Raw genomic sequence first — 6,000 nt, forward strand, 5'->3', positions numbered from 1 at the left:
CAACCTGGCAGTGGTGGGGCCTGAACCAGGGACCTTTTTTTATTATTAGCCCAGTACCTTAACCACTAGGCTACAACTGCCCCCCCCCCCCAACACACATAAGTTTTTATTCTTATTACTTCTTACATTTAGTACTATTACTCACTTTCTTAACTGCTTATCCAATCAGGGTCGCAGGTGGGTGCTGGAGCCTATGCCAGCTTTTCAATGGGCGCAAGGCACACAGTAACATCCTGGACGGGGCGCCAGTCAATCGCAGGGCAGACACACACATACACACACACACACACACACACACACACACACACACATACAAACACCCATTCACCTATAGGGCAATCCAGTGTCTCCAATTAGCCTGACTGCATGTTTTTGGACTGTGGGAGGAAACCGGAGCGCCCGGAGGAAACCCACGCAGACTCGGGGAGAACATGCAAACTCCGCACAGAAAGGACCCGGACCCTCCTGCTGTAAGCCGACAGTGCTACCCACCGAGCCACCCTAGTACTATTACTGTCATTGTTAATATTTTTTATTGTTTTATTGTTACTTCTTAAATTTTTGTATATACATTTGTAACTTTTTTATATATTCTATATATCTTTTTTAAATATTATTTTTACTTAATAAGTATTTAAGCTTTGGCAATACGAATGTCCATATTCATCATGCCGTTAAAGCTACGATTCAGTTTAAGTCTGTGTATGTATGTGCATGTGTGTGTTACATTTAGACTCTAGCTTGCCTAACTGGTCTCATATACAACTATAAAATACTCTTGTTTTACTTTAATTAAAGTACAAACCCTGCTTCCAAAAACGTTGGGACGTTTGGTGTGTTGGGAAAAAGTTGGGAATCTGTACTTTGTAAAATGTTGAAATCTTTATTTAGCTGATAAAAGTATAAAGAATAGATTCCATGTTCAGAATTTAATGCCTGCAACACACTCAAAAAATTATATTATAACCCCAATTTTATTTGGGCTTATTTTTTATCCAGGGTTCGAATCTCAGCTGTGCTATCGGCCGGTCGGGTAGGGTGGCGGGTGTGGGTTGGGGTGGCGAAACAGCCCAGCCATTGGTGCATGGAGATGCATCTGTCAGTGCGCTCTCAGTGCAGGTCCCAAACCTGAATTAAAAATACAGAGGGTTGCATCAGGAAGGGCATCCGGCGTAAGCACTGTACCTAGTCTGGTTTGCAGGTACAAGGAGTTTGTTTCCGGCTGTTTGTGGCTCTCTACAATATACAGACAATACAGTATACGGACAAAACGATAAGCAAACGATGTACAAATTATAACCTGCCAGGTACAATTCGCATATATACAAAAATAGATATGATCTTTAGACTGGAGGGACAGAAATTCCCGCAGTTCCACAGATAAATAGTCAAAGTGGGGAAAGGGTGGGGGAGCAAGTCCATTTTTAATGCCCTTGGATTGCCAAACAGGCTTATAGACAGTCAGATAGTCAGATAATCAGATAGTCAGATAGTCAGACGTCCACATATTTTGGCCGTATAGCGTATTGGGCAGTTAACGGTCACACAAAGTGAATTATAATTTAATGGACGGTGATTTATGGCATTAAGGATGAAATCAAACCGTGAACAGTATGTAATCAGATTACGTGTACGTTTAGATATATCCCATAAGGAGTATACCTTCATGGCTATAGAAACTAGATTAGATCATCTTTAGTCTCTAGTCTGACACACACACACACACACACACACACACACACACACACACACACACACTCCACCCCCTAACCGCTCTATTTTAAAATCCAGTGGGTAAATTGATTTATCCCTCAGCCCGCTGTGCACTGAACATTTAAATGGCTTTCATTAACTGTGCACTCCTGCGCTTTGATGTCCCCTTTTTTTCGGCCCTGCCTGTTGTTGATTGCAATCAGCCGGGTGATAGAAGATCAATGAAGTTCACCCGGGTGCGAATCACATCAAGGCCCGTGGCAGACGGCTAGATATTAAAACACAGGATGAAACGTTTAGGACAAGAACTGAATCCCGAACGGCGTCTGTACTCCTCACAGGAGAGGTTCGAGCAGGGGTGCGGGTGTGTGTTTCCAAATCAAATCAAATCAAATCATGTGACTGCTCAGCCACATTAGTAATTACAGAAATGGTAAAAATAAAATAAATGATCAAATAAAAAATAACAAAACTTAGTTTGGTAGCTCTCAGTAACACCAGCAGCAATAATACATTAAAAATAAGGTAAAGAATAATAATAAATATATAAAAATATATGACCACGTGCAACACAAAATAAGCTAAAATTATATGAAATCTAGAGTATTTACATGGTGATATGAATATATTTCATGATATGATGATATGATATTGTTTGAATAGTGCAAAACAGAACAGCGTAACCGGTATCACAGTAGAGAAAATAATACTAATAATAAATATTGCACAAATTGTATTGATTTTATGTACAGAATGTAAAGTGATCTGTGTATTGTATATACACACCGATCAGCCATCCATTTTATCAGCTCCACTTACCATATAGAAGCACTTTGTAGTTCTACAATTACTGACTGTAGTCCATCTGTTTCTCTGCATGCTTTGTTCGCCCCCTTTCACCCTGTTCTTCAATGGTCAGGACCCCCACAGGACCACCACAGAGCAGGTGGTGGATCATTCTCAGCACTGCAGTGACACTGACATGGTGGTGGTGTGTTAGTGTGTGTTGTGCTGGTATGAGTGGATCAGACATAGCAGCGCTACTGGAGTTTTGAAACACTGTGTCCACTCACTGTCCACTCTATTAGACACTCCTACCTGGTTGGTCCACCTTGTAGATGTAAAGTCAGAGACAATCGCTGTTTGAGTCGGTCATCTTCTAGACCTTCATCAGTGCTCACAGGACGCTGCCCACGGGGCGCTGTTGGCTGGATATTTTTGCTTGGTGGACGATTCTCAGTCCAGCAGCACCATGTCAGTGTCAGTGCAGCGCTGAGAATGATCCACCACCTAAATAATACCTGCTCTGTGGTGGTCCTACAGAATAAATATTTGGAGTTGCTGGGTATCCCTGTGGAACGGATTGGAAAGCGACGCCTCTGCGTTCAAATCTGCTGAAAGATCAGATTAAGATTTCTCAGAGAATATGTGATCGTGTCGTGTCATGTTTTTGAAAATGTGAATGAATTTTTGACAGGACGAGGCCGTGCAGGGTGCGTCTCATTATGTGTTCAACTGAAAATGACGAAATTAGGACAGAAAAAAGGAAAAAAATGGCAGAAGAAGATAGAAAAAGACCAATTAATGTTGATTAGTACATCAGTTTAGTTGTATTGCTGTAAGAAAACAACCTAAAATAATTACAATGTTAAATGATTCAGTTTGTTTTTAGTAGAGATTAAAAAAGCAGCATTTTTAGTGCAGCACAACGACGACGTCTTTGCCACCGAGTTCTTTGAAGTCGTGAATTATTCAGGTGAAAAATAAAAGCAGATTTTAGGTTCAGGTTTATTAATAATAGATACAGTTTGATATTTACTAAACCGGTCGGGGGGAGAGACGAGGCCGACAGTACGGACGTCGCCGGCAAGGTTATTTAAAAAAATATATATAAATAAATAAAGAAGATTATAAATTAGGCATGAGGAACAGGTCTATGGAAATGCGTCTCCTCAGGAAATGAGAATATTTAAACAAAATATTATCTCAGTCCCCGTTTGACCCCGGGGTCGATTGGAAAAGGAACGTCAGTGCGACCGAGCGGATCCAAATTAAAATGGGAGCTGCCTCTCCCGTCCAATTTGCCAGGCTGACGCGGAGTTAAAGTGAAGCATGTGTGTTTTCCCCCAGACCACCGCCTAATTGCACATGGCGGTAAAGAATTGATTAGGCTGATTAGGAGCAAGGCAACCTGAACCTTCGGAAAACAAACCCGGCGGTTCAGACGGGCTGATCCGTGCGGTCTGGACGGAGAGCCGCGACGCTCCGTGACGCTCCGTGTAACAGATCCGTACGTTTCCTACCTTTTCATCATCCGGCGGCGGATGGAGGTACAGAAACGGCGTTGTATGTGAACGTCTGTCAGAGATCAGTCATCTGCTGTAAATATACCTGATAACCATAAAAGGTCAACAAAATCAAAGCAGATAAAACGTTCATATGAATGTTTATGTACAATAATAACACACCGGATACACCAGATCAAATGTATGTGGACACCTTTAATTTTTACGTTTCACATTCTCCCAGTGCCAGCAGGTGGTAAAAAATGAAATACTAATTAAGTAACCAGAGTTGTAGCTAAATGTTAGTGTGACATGTTCTCTGCAATATATATTGTGATTACAGCTTCTATCTGTCTGTCTATCTATTTATATACCTCTGTCTATCTGTCTGTCTGTCTGTCTATATACCTTTGTCTGCCTGTCTGTCTGTCTGTCTGTCTGTCTGTCTGTCTGTCTGTCTGTCAATATACCTCTGTCTATCTGTCTGTCTTTCTGTCAATATATCTCTGTCTGTCTGTCTATATATATATATACCTCTGTCTATCTGTCTGTCTGTCTGTCTGTCTGTCTGTCTGTCTGTCTGTCAATATACCTCTGTCTATCTGTCTGTCTTTCTATCTATATATCTCTGTCTGTCTGTCTATATATCTATATACCTCTGTCTATCTGTTTGTCTGTCTGTCTGTCCGTCCGTCCGTCTATCTGTTTGTCATCTGTCTGTTTGTCTGCTTGTTTGTATGTCTGTGTATCTGTCTGTCTATTTGTCTGTCTGTTTGTCTGTCTGTCTATCTATCTATTTATCTAAGTATCCATCTGTCTGTATGTCTATCTGTATGTCTGCATGTTTGTCTATCTATTTATCTATCACAATAGCGAGGAATGCTCACAGACACTGTTCATTTGATGAATCAGACTCACTGTGACCCTGACCAGGATAGGTCGCTGGTAAAACAGACTGAATGAATGATCTAATGGTTTGTGATGCTCTCGTGCCATATTTTATGTAATATAGATTTTTTAAAACAAAGAAATTAAAGAATAAGAAATTAAAATATATAAAAGATGTTCAGAGGAAGTGAATCTGACTTCCTGTCTGTGGTGGTGCAGCAAGACCTACACAAGCAAGCCAGAGAAAAGAATTGTGGAGCACTTCATCTGAAACGGCCCCTCCGATATCCATAAAATCAAATATTTAAAAATAAAGCGCACCGGCGGCCACTGAAGCTTCAGTGAAAATAAAATATACCTGTGAGGTTCTGCAGGAGGGCACCAGCACACGGGGGCATCACCCAAAATTTACAACATGCTGGTGTGTCCTGAAAAAGCAGCGGCGACGTTACAGCACCGTGGTCGGCACTGCCAGTACCTGAACCGTACCTGAACGTTCCTGAGACTGAACACACACACACACAGGTTTGATAGATTACATTCAGGCCTTAGGACTGTTGTACCGCTGCACTGTCAACATGGATCTACCATTGAAAACCATTAACCTGGTCCTGGTGCTCATTCAACCCACCAACGATCCTTTATTTTTTTAATTTATTAGTTTAATAGTTCACTTATTCACTGCCTGTTTTACCATCACTGGTCAGGGTCACAGTCAGACAGAGACAGAGATAGATGTACAGATAGGCAGACAGGCAGACAGGCAGACAGATATATAGATAAATAGACAGACAGATAGATAGATAAAAAAGATATACAGATATACAGACAGACAGACAGATAAAAAAATATACAGACAGCCAGACTGATAGACAGACAGACAGACAGATAGACAGGCAGATAGACAGGCAGACTGACAGATGGACAGACAGATAGACAGAAAGAAAAATAGACAGACAGACAGACAAACAGAGAGCTAAACAGACAGATAGACAGACAAACATATAGCTAGACAGACAGAGACAGACAGACAGAAAGATATACACAGACAGACAGACAGATGGATAGACAGACAGACAGATACTTTATTAAATAGACATTGTCATTCAAGTTT

This window comes from Trichomycterus rosablanca, chromosome 20, assembly GCF_030014385.1.
Source record: "Trichomycterus rosablanca isolate fTriRos1 chromosome 20, fTriRos1.hap1, whole genome shotgun sequence".
Lineage (NCBI taxonomy): Eukaryota > Metazoa > Chordata > Actinopteri > Siluriformes > Trichomycteridae > Trichomycterus > Trichomycterus rosablanca.